This window comes from Theropithecus gelada, chromosome 12 (genome assembly GCF_003255815.1).
Source record: "Theropithecus gelada isolate Dixy chromosome 12, Tgel_1.0, whole genome shotgun sequence".
Lineage (NCBI taxonomy): Eukaryota > Metazoa > Chordata > Mammalia > Primates > Cercopithecidae > Theropithecus > Theropithecus gelada.
Window position 1 is genome coordinate 77,673,507 of NC_037680.1, and position 18,430 is coordinate 77,691,936.

General features: G+C 45.0%; 1 pseudogene; it reads right to left on the reverse strand.

Annotated features, from left to right (window-relative positions):
• Positions 1 to 15,879: 15,879 nt before the first annotated feature.
• On the reverse strand, positions 15,880 to 17,077 carry LOC112636371 (annotated as a pseudogene).
• Between the last annotated feature and the right edge of the window lie 1,353 nt (positions 17,078 to 18,430).

An 18,430-nucleotide genomic window follows, 5' to 3' on the forward strand; every position in this document is an offset into this window, starting at 1 on the left:
TTTTTTTTTTTTTTTTTTTTTTTTTTTTTTGAGACGGAGTCTTGCTCTGCCACCCAGGCTGGAGTACAGTGGCCGGATCTCAGCTCACTGCAAGCTCCGCCTCCCGGGTTCACGCCATTCTCCTGCCTCAGCCTCCCGAGTAGCTGGGACTACAGGCGCCTGCCACCTCGCCCGGCTAGTTTTTTGTATTTTTAGTAGAGACGGAGTTTCACCGTGTTAGCCAGGATGGTCTTGATCTCCTGACCTCGTGATCCGCCCGTCTCGGCCTCCCAAAGTGCTGGGATTACAGGCTTGAGCCACCGCGCCCGGCCACTAACAAGTTTTTAAATGGGAGTTGGCCTTGCTGCTTTTATCGTCCTCTTCAGATGGTTTAGAGGAAGCCAGATTCTACTGTAAATACTCACTGCCCTGTTCTGGTTGACACATCCATGTATCATGTTCATTTTTCTTAATTGTGGTAATTGTGGTATTTTCTACTTGCTTAGTCTTCATTCTTCCTATGTCATGAAAAACCTTACTTTCTTCTTCTTCTTTTTTTTTTTTTTTTTTTTTTTTTGGTGTTTGGGTTTTTCTCTTTCACCCAGACTGGAGTGCAATGATCTTGGCTCACTGCAGCCTCAGCCTCCCTGGGCTCAAGGGATCCTTCCACCACACCAGGCTATCTTTTTGTACTTTTAGTAGAGCTGGGGTTTCGCCTTGTTACCCAAGCTGGTCTCAAACTCCTGGGCTCAAATGATCTACTTGCCTTGGCCTCCCAAAGTGCTGGGATTACATGACCCACTGCGCCTGACCTTTTTCTGTATTTCTAACAATAAACTAGATATTCTCCCAACATCATTGACTTTTTAAAATTTATATCCCTAATTAAAGATTTGGTTAGGTGCAGTGGCTCATGCCTGTAATCCCAACACTTTGGGAGGCCAAGGCAGGCAGATCACTTGATCTCAAGAATTGGAGACCAGCCTGGCCAACATGGTGAAACCCCAACTCTACTAAAAAAACAAAAATTTAGCCAGTCATGGTGGTGGGCACCTGTAATCCCAAGTACTTGGGAGGCTGAGGTGGGAGAATCACTTGATCCCAGTAGGCGGAGGTTCCAGTGAGCCAAGATCACGCTACTGCACTCCAGCCTGAGCGACAGAGCAAGACTGTCTCCGAAAAAACAAAAATAGATTTAACACTCGTTGAGGAGGGGTGATAATTTTGTTTAAATAATGAAACAGAAAATCCCAAGGTGAATTTTTTTCTTTTTTTTTTTTTGTTTGTTTGAGAATGAGTCTTCCTCCCAACCTAGAGGGGTGGGCAGTGGCACAATCTCAGCTCACTGCAACCTCTAACTTCTGGGTTCAAGTGATTCTGCCTCAGCCTCCCAGGTAGCTGAGATTTCAGGCGCCCACCACCACGCCCAGCAAATTTTTGCATTTTTAGAAGAGGTGGGTTTTGTCATGTTGGCCAGGCTAGTCTTGAACTCCTGACCTCATGTGATCCACCTGCCTTGGCCTCCCAAAGTGCTGGGATTACAGGTGTAAGCCACTATGCCCAAGGTGACTTTTTCTTTGTAAATTTCTTGTTTTTAAATGTAAAGCAATGCTAAAGTAAGACAAATTTCTAATAAACTGATAGTGGTAAATAGAATATGGTAACATGAAACGTAAAAAAGACTCCATGCAAAAAAAGGAAAGCATTTATTTTTTAATTTAGATACAATTTAATACATACTTTCTTCTCTGTTTTTTGTTTGTTTGTTGAGATGGGGTCTCACTCTGTTGCCCAGGATAGAGTGCAGTAGCTCACTGTAACCTCCACCTCCGAGGCTCAAGCAATCCTCCCACCTCAGCCTCTCAAGTAGCTGGGACTACAGGCAAGTGCCACCACAACCAGCTAATTTTTTGTATTTTTGGTAGAGACTGGATATCGCCATATTGCCCAGGCTGTCTCAAATTCCTGAGCTCAAGTGATCCACCTGCCTCAGCCTCTCAAAGTGCTGGGATTACAGGTGTGAGCCACCATGCTCCTAATTTTTTTTTTTTTTTTTTTTTTGAGGCAGAGTCTTAACTCTGTCGCCCAGGCTGGAGTGCAGTGGCGAGATCTCACCTCACTGCAGCATCCACCTCCCAAGTTCAAGCAATTCTCCTGTTTCAGCCTCCCAAGTAGCTGTGATTACAGGCACTTGCCACCTGCCCAGCTAATTTTTGTATTTTTAGTAGAGACGGAGTTTTACCATGTTGGTCAGGCTGGTCTCAAACTCCTGACCTCAGATGATCCACACACCTCACACCTCAGCCTCCCAAAGTGCTGGATTACAGGCGTGAGCCACCACACCCAGCCCACTCTAAAACATTTCAGTTAAGAGATGGCCGGGCATGGTAGCTCAGGCATGTAATCCCAGCACTTTGGGAGGCCCAGGTGGGTAGATCACTTGGGGTCAGGAGTTCAAAACCAGACCAGACAACATGGCAAAACCCCGTCTCTACAAAAAATACAAAAATTATATGGGTGTGGTGGTGCACGCCTGTGGTCCCAGCTACTTGAGAGGCTGAGGTGGGAGGATGGCATGAGCCCAGGAGGCAGAGGTTGCTGTGATCCAAGATAATGCGACTGCACTACAGCCTGGGAGATAACCTAACCCTGTCTCATAAATGAATGCATGAATGACAGAGATGATCAACTTTGGCAAAAAACAAGACCCAACTCTAAACTGCCCATATGAAAACCCCAGTGAAAAGAATGTTGAAATATATTAATATCAAAGTGATTTTAGAATGAAGAACTACCGGCCGGGCGCGGTGGCTCAAGCCTGTAATCCCAGCACTTTGGGAGGCCGAGACGGGCGGATCACGAGGTCAGGAGATCGAGACCATCCTGGCTAACATGGTGAAACCCCGTCTGTACTAAAAAAATACAAAAAACTAGCCGGGCGCGGTGGCGGGCGCCTGTAGTTCCAGCTACTCGGGAGGCTGAGGCAGGAGAATGGCGGGAACCCGGGAGGCGGAGCTTGCAGTGAGCTGAGATCCGGCCACTGCACTCCAGCCTGGGCGACAGAGCGAGACTCCGTCTCAAAAAAAAAAAAAAAAAAAAAAAATAGAATGAAGAACTACCTGTGAGAGAGACATTTCATAATAATGAAGGGGTCAGTTCATTAAGAGGATCTAAGGAATCTTAAGTGTTTATGCACAGGGCTTCAAAATACGTAAAGCAAAAACAAAGAAAACTTAGAGACAAAACACAATTATGATGTGTTTGGAGATTTCAACACTTCTTTCTCAGTAATTGATAGAAAATTAAAAATAGGCAAGTTATGGTGGCCCACATCTGTAATCCCAGCACTTTGGAAGGCTGAGGTGGGAGGATCGCTTGAACTCAGGAATTCAAGATGAGCCCAGGCAACAGGACAAGACTCTATCTCTAAAAAACAAAAAAGTTAAAAAAATTAGCCAGGCGTGGTGGTGTGCACCTGTAGTCCTAGCTACTCAGGAAGCTGAGGCAGGAGGATTGCTTGGGCCCAGGAGGTTGAGACTAGAGTGACCTGTGATCATGCCACTGCACTCCATCCAACCTGGGCAACAGAGGGAGGGCCTGTCTCAAAAAAAAATTAATAATTTTAAAAAATTTAAAAATTATGAATCACTCACTTTCTAACAAAACCTAGGGAATGTACAAGACTATCCCTTGGGGTAAAAGGAGAAAGTATTTAAACCTCTGTTTTTATTTTCATGTTTAATGAAAATGAATTGGTGGCCGGGCGCAGTGGCTCACACCTGTAATCCCAGCACTTTGGGAAGCTGAGACGGGTGGATCACGAGGTCAGGAGATCGAGACCATTCTGGCTAACACGGTGAAACCCCGTCTCTACTAAAAAATACAAAAAACTAGCCGGGCGAGGTGGCGGGCGCCTGTAGTCCCAGCTACTCGGGAGGCTGAGGCAGGAGAATGGCGTGAACCCGGGAGGCGAAGCTTGCAGTGAACTGAGATCCGGCCACTGCACTCCACCCTGGGCGACAGAGCGAGACTCCGTCTCAAAAAATAAAAATAAAAATAAAAAAACAAATTAGCTGGGCATGGTGGCTCGCGCCTATAGTCCCAGATACTCAGGAAGCTGAGCCAGGAGAATTGCTTGAACCCAGGAGGTGGAGGTTGCAGTGAGCCAAGATTGCACCACTGCGCTTCAGCCTGGTGATAAAGCGAGACTCCGTCTAAAAAAAAAAAAAAAAAAAAAAGAGTTAACTGTTGTTAATGTTTAATAGATTCACAGTGAAGTTTGCTCTCACATGGCAGATACCGAAGCAGTCACACAGAATTAGTGATAAGTCATCCTGAAGTGAAAGTAAGAGTTCTACCCTCCAAAGGAGAGAACAAAAGGAGTTTTCAGCAAATTGCTACAGACTGTACTTTATACATCCTCAGTTTTGGAATTTATTATCTGCTAATTACTGTTTTCTTGTTTTTCATTTTTTGTGGGGTTTTTTCGTTTTCTTTTTTTTTTTTTCTTTTTTTGAGATGGAGTCTTGCTCTGTCACCCAGGCTGGAGGGCAGTGGTGCGATCTTGGCTCACTGCAACCTCTGCCTCCCGGGTTCAAGAGATTCTCCTGCCTCAGCCTCCTGAATAGCTGGGATTACAAGCACAAGCCACCATGCCCAGCTAATTTTTTGTATTTTTAGTAGAGACGGGGTTTCACCATGTTGGCCAGGCTGGTCTCGAACTCCTGGCCTCAAATGATCCAACCATCTCAGCTTCCCAAAGTGCTGGGATTACAAGCGTGAGCCACCACGCCCCACTTTTTTGTGGGTTTTTTTGAGGCGGGATCTCACCGTGTTGCCCAGGCTGGGTGCAGTGGTGCAAGCGCAGCTCACTGCAGCCTGGACCTCGTGGGATCAAGTGATCCTCTGCAGCCTCATAAGTAGCTGGGACTGCAGGCACATACCACCATGCCTGGCTAATTTTTTTTTATTTTTGTAGAGACAGGGAGCTCACCATGTTGCCCAAGCTGGTCTCAAATTCCTGAGCTCAAGGAATCCTCCCACCTTGACCTCCCAAGTACTGAGATTAGAGGTGTGAACCACTGCACCCAGCTTTGTCTACTAGTTTTAACTAAACCTTCATGAAGTAGATAAGTGGCTTAAAAAGATTTTTTACAAAGAAACTGTGCTGATTGAAGCTAATACTAATAACCCAAGAACAAGTAAACAAGGATAAAATAGAAGAGCTATGAACTCTGTCAGCAACATTACCAGTAAATAGGATGATCTCATCACCAGAAGAGTCAACCAAAAAAAAAAAAATTTAAAGATTAAATTATTAATGCCATATACTGTATTAGACCGAATTACTTTTGATATATATAAACAATTTAAAACTGCTTTAGAAGTCACAAAGGAAAGGACAAAATGCCCTTGTCTCAAGGTCTGTATATTTTTCTGTTTAATATCATATGCAACAAAATGAAGTAACTCAAGCCCCAAATTACAAAACTAACTGGAAAGAATTTTGACTTGGTTGTTGCTAAACACCTGTTTCTGAGAACGCATTACAAAATAAGAACATTGCAAAATAAGAACACTCATACTTATAATGTAAATCAGAAGGTTGTGTGCAATTTGAAAAATTCACACATTTTGTAGTTTTTCTTTTTCGTGTTTTTTTTTTCAGATGGAGTTTCGCTCTTTGTTGCCCAGGCTGGAGTGCAGTGGCACATCTCGGCTCACTGCAACTCCGCCTTCCGGGTTCAAGCGATTCTCCTGCCTCAGCCTCCCGAATAGCTGGGACTACAGGTGCCCGCCACCACGCCCGGCTAATATTTGTATTTTTAGTAGAGACGAGGAGGCTGAAGCAAGAGAATCGCTTGAACCCGGGAGACGGAGGTTATGGTGAGCCGAGATGGCGCCATTGCACTCCAGCCTGGGCAACAAGAGCGAAACTCCGTCTCAAAAAAAGAAAGAAAAGGAAAAAACATTTATTACTCCCTGCAAATGTTGTACTCACTCTCATTTTAATTAATTCCCAAGATGAATTTGGAAAAACAGCATTTAACATACATTTTTCTGCTGATTTAGTAACTAATCAAATATCGTTCTAAATTTACTTTCATATTTTTATTTTATTTTATTTTATTTCTTTGTTTTTTTTGTGTGTGTGTGTGTGTGTTTTTTTTTTTTTTTTTTTTTTTTTTGAGTCTCACTGTGTCGCCCAGGCTGGAGTGCAGTGGCACGATCTCGGCTCACTGCAAGCTCCGCCTCCCGGGTTCACACCATTCTCCTGCCTCAGCCTCCCGAGAAGCTGGGACCACAGGCACCCGCCACCACGCCTGGCTAATTTTTTGTATTTTTAGTAGACACAGGGTTTCACTGTGTTAGCCAGGCTGGTCTCGATCTCCTGACCTCGTGATCCGCCCATCTTGGCCTCCCAAAGCACTGGGATTACAGGCGTGAGCCTCCACGCATGCCCCTCCTACTTATACAGTGGTTAGGCATTTTACCTTATTATAGAAAACGAAGCTTTTTTTTTTTTTTTAATATTTGCATTGGCCGGGCACGTTGGCTCACACCTGTAATTCCAGCACTTTGGGAGGCCAAGGCGGGCAGATCACGAGGTCAGGAGATCAAGACCATTCTGGCTAACATGGTGAAATGCCGTCTCTACTGAAAATACAAAAAATTAGCCTGGCGTGGTGGTGGGCACCTGTAGTCCCAGCTACTCAGGAGACTGAGGCAGGAGAATGACATGAACCCAGGAGGTGGAGGTTGCAGGGAGCTGAGATAGCGCCACTGCACTCCAGCCTGGGCGATAAAGCGAGACTCTGTCTCAAAAAAAAAAAAAATCGCATTATACTTTCAAATGAATTACACATTTAAGTGAATGTTTTGTGAGTATTGTGCTACATATATTTTTTATTTCATTTATTTTACTGCTTCAAAATTACCGTGGGAAATAAAGAACAGTCAGAGAACAGGAGACATAGTACTGAGGGCCAACTCTGGTTCACAGTAACCATAGCAATAACTGTCCTAAAAATAAAGAGTGTCTTCCTCAGCACAGATGGGATCATCTTACTGAGGAAGAATCAGGTTCACAGGCAGTAGTATCACCTGGACCTTGGAATCCCATGTGGTAGTAACATAATACAATAGCATGAGAGATTGATACAGATATAAAGGCTTAAAATTAGATTTTATATTCTGACAATACTTTCTAGTGAAACATAATTAGAAATTAAAGCTATGCCTATAGATGATAATTTCCAACAAGGAAACATCACAATTCATATAGTTAACAATCTAGAGATTTAACTCAAGTTATTTAATTTTATTTATTTATTTATTTATTTTGAGACGGAGTCTCACTCTGTCACCTAGGCTAGAGTGCAGTGGCACGATCTCGGCTCACTGCAAGCTCCGCCTCCCGGGTTCACGCCATTCTCCTGCCTCAGCCTCCTGAGTAGCTGGGACTACAGGCGCCTGCCACCACACCTGGCTAATTTTTGTATTTTTAGTAAAGACAGGGTTTAACCATGTTGGCTAGGATGGTCTTGATCTCCTGACCTCATGATCCATCTGCCTCAGCCTCCCAAAGTGCTGGGATTATACGTATGAGCCACCATGCCCAGCCCCAGAAAACATTATTAATAAAAGGTCTTTGGCAGTGTCTGGGACACAGATTCCAGAATTGGAAGGCACTTCCTCAATCCCAAGGCAAGAAGATTAGAAGTAAACTAGGCCTGGCCGGGCGCGGTGGCTTGCACCTGTAATCCCAGCACTTTGGCAGGCTGAGGCGGGTGGATCACGAGGTCAGGAGATTGAGACCATCTTGGCTAACATGGTGAAACTCCACCTCTACTAAAAATACAAAAAATTAGCCGGCATGGTGGTGGGTGCCTGTAGTACCAGCTACTCAGGAGGCTGAGGCAGGAGAATGGCGTGAACCCGGGAGGCAGAGCTTGTACTGAGCCGAGATCTCGCCACTGCACTCCAGACTGGGCAACAGAACGAGACTCCGTCTCAAAAAAAAAAAAAAAGAAGAAGTAAACTAGGCCTAAGCATTCTGACGCATACTATATAATCTTCTCCTACTTGTTAATGAGTTGGTGATAAAAAATACTGACCATGAAGAGTCAAGATCAATTTGTGCTACATGCAACCAGTTACTCCATGGTCATTGCATGCAATTTCTCCTTTAACACATTGGTCATTTTATTTTTTTGTTTTGTTTTTGCAGAATTATAAGGAATAGAACCCCTGCCTGCAAATAATGGGGCATGCTAAATAGTGGGGCATGCTGACCCAACCGTCCTCCAATGTCAAGGAAGCTCCATGGAAGTGTCTAGAACAGTGGCAGACCTCTTAGTTCCTTTTCTATGAATTGTATTTATTCACTTAACAAATATATATTGTGCACATCCTATGTACCAGTAATATTCATGGCAGTTTATAATACATCAATGAACAAAACAAATTTATCTTTTCTTGGTACTTACATTTCAGTATAGGATTACTATTTTTTCCCAGATGCTGACTAACGATGCAGCTTCTCACTACCTGGTGGGCACCAGAGACATTTTGTCCACGTGCAATATATTTTATGAACCAAACTTTTTTTCCTGGAAACATACATTTATTTGTTTATTTGTATTTTTAAAAATTTAGAGATGGCCGGGCGCGGTGGCTCAAGCCTGTAATCCCAGCACTTTGGGAGGCCGAGACGGGCGGATCACGAGGTCAGGAGATCGAGACCATCCTGGCTAACACGGTGAAACCCCGTCTCTACTAAAAAATACAAAAAAACTAGCCGGGCGAGGTGGCGGGCGCCTGTAGTCCCAGCTACTCGGGAGGCTGAGGCAGGAGAATGGCGTGAACCCAGGAGGCGGAGCTTGCAGTGAGCCAAGATCAGGCCACTGCACTCCAGCCTGGGCGGCAGAGCGAGACTCTGTCTCAAAAAAAAAAAAAAAAAAAAAAAAAAAAAAAAAAAAAAAAAATTTAGAGATAGGAGCTCTAAAATTTTGTATGTAGTGCAGGCCGGACTCAAATTTCTGGCCTCAAATGATTCTCCAGCCTCAGCCTTTCAAGTAGCTTGGACTACACCAGCATGCCTGGCTAAACAAATTTAAAACTGTGGTTTGAATCAGTGAGATTTGATTCTTGATAATGATTTTTTTCTCTTCTAAATTGCCCATGCAACCATTGATAAAAGAACAAGATTTTGTCTTTTGTGGGAACATGGATGGAACGGGAGGCTATTATCCTCAGCAAACTAACAGAGGAACAGAAAATCAAAAGCCGCATGTTCTCCCTTATAAGTGGGAGTGAAATGATGAAAACTCACGAATGTAAAGAAGGGAACAACAGACACTGGGATCTACTTGAAGGTGGAGGATGGGCGGAGGGAGAGGATCAGAAAAAATAACTATTGGGTACTAAGCTTAATACACCTGGGTGGGTGATGAAACGTATGACAAATCCCCAAGACATGAGTTTGCCTATATAACAAACCTTCACACGTACCGCCGAACCTAAAATAAAAGTTAAAAAAAAAAAAAAAGAAATAAAAAATGAAACCGACTGGGCGCGGTGGCTCACGTCTGTAATCCCAGCACTTTAGGAGGTCGAGGTGTGCGGATAATCTGAGGTCAAGAGTTCGAGATGAGCATGGCCAACATGGTGAAACCCCGTCTCTACTAAAAATACAAAAAATTAGCCGGGCGTGGTGGTGGTGGGCGCCTGTATAATCCCAGCAACTCAGGAGGTCAAGGCAGGAGAATCACTTGAACCCGGGAGGCAGAGGTTGCAGTGAGCTGAGATCACACCACTGCACTCCGGCCTGGGCAACAAGGTCCAGACTCTGTCTCAAAAAAAAAAGAAACCAAATTGTCATTACACTTTAAAAAATTGCACAGAACTTTGTACTCTCCTAATAAAACATATCTTGCTTTACCTTGTAACTCAGATTTTTTTTGGTTTTTTTTGGACAGAGTTTCGCCCTGTTGCCCAGGCTGGAATACAATGGTGTGATCTCCGCTCACTGCAACCTCCGCCTCCCGGGTTCAAGCTATTCTCGTGCCTCGGCCTCTTGAGTAGCTGAGATTACAGGCACAAGCCATCACGCCTGGCTAATTTTTACATTTTTAGTAGAGACGGGGTTTCACCATGTTGCCCAGGCTGGTCTTGAACTCCTGACCTCAGGTGACCCACCCTCCTCGGCCTCCCAAAGTGCTGGGATTACAGGCATGAGCCACCACACCCGCCCTGTAACTCAGATATTTTTATACTTGCCTTATTCTCTACCAGATTAAAAATCTTGCAAATCTTGCCTTATTTATCCTGTCTCCTACACAGTGCCTTGCACATAGGAAACATTCACAAATGTTTAATTTGAACTTAATTCCAGACAGCATCTTGCTATGTTGCCCAGGCTGGAGTACAGTGGCTACTGACATGTGTGATTATTGCACACTACAGCCCTGAACTCCTAGGCTCAAGAGATCCTTCTACCTCAGTCTCCCAAGTAGCTGGAACTACAGGCACACACACACCACTTTGCCTGGCAATTTCTTTCTTTTCTTTCTTTTTCAGAGTTTCACTCTTGTTGCCTAGGCTAGAGTGCAATGACATGATCTCGGCTCACTGCAACCTCCGCCTCCTGGGTTCAAGTGATTCTCCTGCCTCAGCCACCCAAGAAGCTGAGATTACAGGTGCACACCACCATGCCTAGCTAATTTTGTATTTTTAGTAAAGACAGGGTTTCACCATGTTGGCCAGGCTGGTCTCGAACTCCTGACCTCAGGTGATCCATCCGTGTTGGCCTCCCAAAGTGCTGGGATTACAGGTGTGAGGCACCACACCCGGACCTGGCTAATTTCATTTTTAAATGCATACTTCATCATCATTCTTTTATTTTTATAGTGGGCATGCACCACTATACCCACTAAATTTTAAAATTCATATAGAGATGGAGTCTCCCTATGTTGCCTAAGCTTGTCTTAAACTCCTGGGCTCAAATGATCCTCCCACCTTAGCCTCCCAAAGCTCTGGGATCACAGGCCTGAGCCATGGTGCCCAGCCAATAATTCTTATAATGAATATAAATTCTCATTTAAACTACTTACACATAGTTACACTATTTTTCTTTCACAGTGCTGTGTGAAGAGTAAACTCTTGGCCGGGTGTGGTGGCTCAGACCTGTAACCCCAGCACTTTGGGAGGCCAAGGCAGGCGGATTACCTAAGGTCAGGAGTTCGAGACCAGCCTGGCCAACATGGTGAAACCTCATCTCTACAAAAAATACAAAAATTAGCTGAGCTTGGTGATACATGCCTGTAATCCCAGCTACTAGGGAGGCTGAGGCAGAAGAATCACTTGAACCTGGGAGGCAGAGGTTGCAGTGAGCCGAGATCACACCACTACACTCCAGTCTGGGCGACAGAGAAAGACTCCCTCTCAAATTAAAAAAAAAAAAAAGTAAACTCTCAATAAGCATTTTCTGAATTGAATTGAAAATGTTTAAAGTCATTTTATTTATTCTTTGATTTTTAAATCAATTTTTATGGAGCAATAAATTCCCCTTTTAGTTGACCATCTAAGGTCGATCTTAATGGGCTCAGTGGCACATGACTGTAATCCCAGTTACTTGGGAACCTGAGACAGAAGAATCACTTGAACCCAAGAGGCAGAGGTTGCGGGAGCCGAGATCACACCACTGCACTCCAGCCTGGGCGACAGAGCGAGACTCCATTTCAAACAAACAAACAAACAAACAAAAACACTGGTGACCTCCAGGGAGCGGAGACCACCAGGTTGCTCAAGGAAGGATGAACCTGGGAGGTGAACTGACCCAGATCAGAAATAGAGCAGGTCAAAAACTCTTGTGCTGATCAGTAGTGGGATCTGCTTGTGAATAGCCACTGCACTGTAGCCTGGGCAACATAGTGAGACCTTGTCTATTTAAAAGAATAAATAAATAAAGATTAATAAATAAAGTCAATCCTTTAAAAAAGAAAGAAACACGGCCGGGTGTGGTGGTTCACACCTGTAATCCCAGCACTTTAGGAGGCCAAAGTGGGCGGATCACGAGGTCAGTAGATTGAGACCATCCTGGCTAACATGGTGAAACCCTGTCTCTACTAAAAATCCAAATATTAGCTGGGCATGGTGGCAGGCGCCTGTAATCCCAGCTATTCTGGAGGCTGAGACAGGAGAATTGCTTGAAACTGGGAGGTGGAGGTTGCAGTGAGCCGATATCGTGCCACTGCACTCCAGCCTGGGTCACAGAGTAAGATTCCATCAGAAGGAAGGAGGGAGGGAGGGAGAGAAGGAATGGAGGGAGGGAGTGAGGGAGCCCAGGCACAGACAGTGGTTCATGCCTGTAATCCCAGCACTTTGGGAGGCCGAGATGAGAGGAGCATTTGAGTCCAGGAGTTCAAGGTTTCAAGGTTATAGCGAGCCAACACTGCACTTCAGCCTGGGTGACAGAATAGGACTCTGTCTCTTAAAAAAAAAAAAGAAAAAAGAAAAGTCAGATAAAGAGTAACTGAGAAAATAAAAGCACAACAGGTTTTGAAAGAGTTTTATAATATGTATCTTTTCCATCCATGCACACCACCCTTTTTTTTTTTTTTGAGATGGAGTCTCGCTCTGTCACCCAGGCTGGAGTGCAGTGGCACATATGGGCTCACTTCAAGCTCTGCCTCCTGGGTTCACGCCATTCTCCTGCCTCAGCCTCCCGAGTAGCTGGGACTACAGGTACCTGCCACCACGCCTGGCTAATTTTTTGCACGGGGTTTCACTGTGTTAGCCAGGATGGTCTTGATCTCCTGACCTCATGATCTGCCTGCCTCAGCCTCCCAAAGTGCTGGGATTACAGGTGTGAGCCCCCATACCCAGCACCCCCCTCACTGTTTTGTTTTGTTTTGTTTTGTTTTTTTGAGATGGAGTCTTGCTCTCTTGCCCAGGCTGGAGTGCAGTGGCACGATCTTGGCTCACTGCAACCTTCCCCTCCCAGGTTCAAGCTATTCTCCTGCCTCAGCCTCCTGAGCAGCTGGGACTACAGGTGCGCCCCACCATGCCCAGCTAATTTTTGTAATTTTTTTAGTAGAGACAGGGCTTCACCACGTGGGCCAGGCTGGTCTTGAACTCCTGACCTTGTGATCTGCCCACCTCAGCCTCCCAAAGTGCTGGGATTACAGTTGTGAGCCACCGCGCCTGGCCACTTACTAGAATTTTTAAACAAGGAGGAGTCAGGCGCATGCCTGTAATCCCAGCACTTTGAGAGGCGGAGCTGGGACGATTACCTGGGGTCAGGAGTTTGAGATCAGCCTGACCAATACGGTGAAATGCGGTCTCTACTAAAAACAAAAAGTTAGCGGGGCGTGGTGGCACACGCCTGTAATCCTAACTACTTGGGAGGCTGAGGCAGGAGAATCGATTGAATCTGGGAGGCAGAGATTGTCGTGAGCTGAGATTGTGCCATTGCACTCCAGCCAGGGCAAGAAAAGCGAAAACTCCGTCTCAAAAAAACAAAGAAAGAATTTTTAAGTAAGGAGAATTACTATTTCAATTTCGCATCTTGGCTATATTTTGATAAAGGAGATGCCTGTAAGAGTATAGCAATACAGCAACAATCTCCTGTCCCAAGCCAGGAATCGATCAGTGTTCCCCTCCCCATCTCCACCCCAATCTCAAGAGCCTTTTACTTCCCAACTAAACAACACAATTGGCAAATGAAGCCTGTGTGAAACTGTATCAAAAACCAATAAGAGAGTCTGCAGTGAACCAGTGTGTTATGCAGCCACTCTCATAAATGATTACTTGGCCTCTCATAGACTTCTCAGCAGAAGATGGACCTTTATATCCTGGTGGAAAAACTAATTTAATATTTCTGAGCATGCTCCACATTACATCATTATTTTCTGCCTTCCACTATCCTTTAAGGGCAATTAATTATTCTTGCTAAGGGGAATAAATAGCATAACAAAATGTATAATTCCAAAAAGTGACAAAAGCTAAAACAAAGTGGTTTTGCCTATGCAGCCTTGGTTGAGATTGTAGTGGGTTGATTGGCCACATGATGAGAAATTTATTTCTGGAAAATTTTCACAGAAAAATGGGTAAGAATGGTGGTGGGGTCCATGTGGTATAGGTCCTGAGGTCTGGGGCAGAGAACATTTACCAAATAATGTCTAAAGAGAGTGCTAACAGCCAAACCCAGAAAATCCTGTCCAAATGGGTTATGCAAGTAAGATGGTGCAAGGACAAGAGCATAGATTCTAATTCAAGGGGATCATCAAGCCAGGCAGGCAAAGAAGAGAAATGGAACAACTCTGGACAGTAACTGGTAGGCCATCTGGGATGAAAGCTGGTGACAGCTGCTATTGTCTAGGACTGAATCCCTTGTGTTAGGGCTGGTCTGGTTCATTTAAAAAGTCTTAGCCAGGCATGGTGGCTCACACCTGTAATCTCAGGACTTTGGGAGACCAAGGCCAGAGGACTGCATGAGTCCTGGAGTCCAAGACCAGCCTGGGCAACATAGGGAGACCTTGTCTCTACAAAAAAATTAAAAATTAGCCAGGTATGATGGCATGTACCTTTAGTACTAGCTACTTAGGAAGCTGAGGTGGGAGGATTGCTTGAGCCCAGGAGGTCGAGGCTGCAGTGAGCCATGTTTGCACCACTACACTTGAACCTGGGCAACAGAACAAGACCCCATCTCAAAAAAGAAAAAAAAAATCTGGAATGGAGCAGACACTAAACTTCATATCCTGGCAAAATTCCAGAGATACTGTGTCTTTAGCTTAGTCCTTTCTTGTCCAAAGAGAAAGTTATGGGACAGATTGATAGGTCATTCATATCCAGGGCATATCATTGGTTTTAAGCAATTTGATTATCATGTTTGTTGGTGTAATTTTACTCATGTTTCTTGTACTTGGGGTTCATCAAGCTTCTTTTTTTATTATTTCAATAAGTTTTTGGGGAACAAGTGGTGTTTGGTTACATGAACAAGTTCTTTAGTGGTGATTTCTGAGATTTTGGTGCACCTATCACCTCAGCAGGACACGCTGTACCCAACACGTAGTCTTTTATCCCTCACCTCCCTCTCACTCTTTTCCCCAAGTCCCCACAGTCCATTGTATCATTCTTATGCCTTTGTGTCCTCATAGCTTAGCTCCCACCTTTTTTTTTTTTTTTTTTTTTTTGAGAAAAAGTCTCATTTGCTCTGTCACCCAGGCTGGAGTGCAGTGGTTCGATCTTGGCTCACTGCAACCCCCTCTCCCAAGTTCAAGTGATTCTCCTCCCTCAGCCTCCCCAGTAGCTGGGATTACAGGTGAGCACCACTCACCCAGCTAATTTTTGTATTTTTAGTAGAGACTAGGTTTCGCCATGTTGGCCAGACTGGTCTCAAATTCCTGGCCTCAAGCGATCCGCCTGCCTTAACCTCCCAAAGTGCTGGGATTACAGGCATGAGCCGCTGTGCCCAGCCGCTTAGCTCCTACTTGTAAGTGAGAACATAATGACATTTGGTTTTCCATTCCTGCACTACTTCACTTAGAATAATGGTTTCCAAATGCAAACTTTTTTTTTTTTTCCTGAGACTCACGTGCTGTTACCCAGGCTGGAGTGCAGTGGCATGATCTAGGCTCACTGCAACCCCTGCCTCTTGAGTTCAAGCGATTCTCCTGCCTCAGATTCCCGAGCAGCTGGGATTACAGGCGCACACCACCATGTCCAGCTAATTTTTGTATTTCAGTAGAGACGGAGTTTCACCAAGTTGGCCAGGCTGGTCTTGAACTCCTGACCTCAAGTGATCCACCTGCCTCGGCCTCCCAAAGTGCTGGGATTGCAGGCATGAGCTACTGCACCTGGCTGCAAACTTTTATTAGCATTTGTTTTATTCTGAATTTATTCCCATGCCACGAGTTTTTGTTTTTGTTTCTTCAGTTTCTTTGAGATACCTTTTTCTTCAATTCAACTTCCTCTTCCAGTTAAAGAATAATTTGTTCTGGGCCGGGCGCGGTGGCTCAAGCCTGTAATCCCAGCACTTTGGGAGGCCCAGACGGGCGGATCACGAGGTCAGGAGATCGAGACCATCGTCGCTAACACAGTGAAACCCCGTCTCTACCAAAAAATACAAAAAAACTAGCCGGGTGAGGTGGCGGGCGCCTATAGTCCCAGCTACTCGGGAGGCTGAGGCAGGAGAATGGCGTAAATCCGGGAGGCGGAGCTTGCAGTGAGCTGAGATCCGGCCACTGCACTCCAGCCTGGGCGACACAGCGAGACTCCGTCTCAAAAAAAAAAAAAAAGAAAGAAAAAAAGAATAATTTGTTCTGGTCAGGTGCTGCAGCTCATGCCTGTAATCCCAACACTTTGGGAGGCCAAGGTGGGCGGATCACTTGAGGTCAGGAGTTCGAGACCAGCCTGGCCAACATGCTGAAAGCTCGTCTCTGCTAAAAACACAAAAATTAACCGGGCATGGTGGCACTGGCCTGTAATCCCAGCTACTCAGGAGGCTGAGGAAGGAGAATCGCTTGAACCTGGGAGGCAGAGGTTGCAGTGAGCCGAGATGGCACCGTTGCACTCCAGTCTGGGTGACAGAGCAAGACTCTGTCTCAAAAAAAAAAAAAAAAAAAGAAGAAGAAGAATTTGTTCTTTTCAGTAAGGATCATCTCGATGTGGCAGGCAGAGGTCACATATGGGTTTTTCTGACCATGAGCTCTGTAAGTCCAGCAGTGCATCTTGGGTGCTTTGTTCACCTGGATAGGCTCAATGATCAGAGAATCTATATCCAAAACCAAAATTCAGCATTACCCTGCATTTTTAAGCATGTGCAGCAAAAATTCAGCACTCTTTTTGGGTCAGCAACCCTGTGTCTAGCCCCACTGTTTGGCCTGGGCACACCTACCAACTCCACCATTGTAACGTGGCTTCTACACGGTATTTTTATAAAGTGACATCTTTCAGATACTTGGTGGCTTCTCGTGTATGCCTACCCTTGATGGCCCAGATAATTTCACCCATATTCTTAAAAAAAACAAAGATTTGAACCCTTTGATTTGCATGATTTTGTGAAGTTTTCTAGGGCAAATGAATAGTGAACCATTTCTGCAGATCACCTCAAGCTGCTTAGAGGAAGCGAGCTCATTAAGTTTCTTTGATCAATGGGTTTGTTTTTGTCTAATTTGGAATTTTTCAGCCATTATTTCTTCAAGAATTTTTTCTTTTCTTTTTTTTCCTTTGAGACAGAGTCTTGCTGTGTTGCCCAAGCTGGAGTGTAGTGGCGCAATCTGGGCTCAATGCAACCTCTGCCTCCCAGGTTCAAGTGATTCTCCTGCCTCAGCCTCCTGAGTAGCTGGGATTACAGGCACCCGCCACCACATTCAGCTAATTTTTGTTATTTTTAAAATAGAGACAGGGTTTCGCCATGTTGGCCAGGCTGGTCTCAAACTCCTGACCTCAGGTGATCCACCCGTCTTGGCCTCCCAAAGTGCTGGGATTACAGGCATGAATGAGCCATAGCACCCAGCCTCTTCAAGTATTTTTTCTATCTCCCATCCCCTCCTTCAGCGAATTTTTTTTTTTTTTTTTTTTTTTTGAGACGGAGTCTCGCTCTGTCGCCCAGGCTGGAGTGCAGTGGCCGGATCTCAGCTCACTGCAAGCTCCGCCTCCCGGGTTCACGCCATTCTCCGGCCTCAGCCTCCCGAGTAGCTGGGACTACAGGCGCCCGCCACCTCGCCCGGCTAGTTTTTTGTATTTCTTAATAGAGACGGGGTTTCACCGTGTTAGCCAGGATGGTCTCGATCTCCTGACCTCGTGATCCGCCCGTCTCGGCCTCCCAAAGTGCTGGGATTACAGGCTTGAGCCACCGCGCCCGGCCAGCAGCGAATTTAATTACACATATATTAGCCTCCCTAATACTGTGTTATGGTTTCACTGATACTCTTTATTTTTCTCTTTCAGTTTTTTTTTTGTTTTTCATTTTACTATTTTTTTTTTTTTTTTTTATTTTTTAGACGGAGTCTCGCTCTGTCGCTCAGGCTGGAGTGCAATGTCACAATCTTGGCTCACTGGAACCTCCACCTCTCAGGTTCAAGCGATTCTCCTGCCAGCCTCCTGAGTAGCTGGGTTTACAGGCGACCACCACCACACTGGGCTAATTTTTGTATTTTTAGTAGAGATGGGGTTTCGCCATGTTGGGCAGGCTGGTCTAGAACTCCTGACCTCAAGTGATCTGCCCACCTCAGCTTCCCAAAATGCTGGGATTACAGACGTGAGCCACCATGCATGGCCTCTATATTTCATTTTAGATAATTTATATTGTGTGTCTTCATGGTCACTAATTTTTTCTTCAGTATCTAATCTGCTTTTAACCTCATGCAATGTATTCTTCACCTCAGACATTGTAGTTTGCATCTAGAAGTTTTTTTGTATGTGTTTTTTGGTGGTGGTTTGTTTT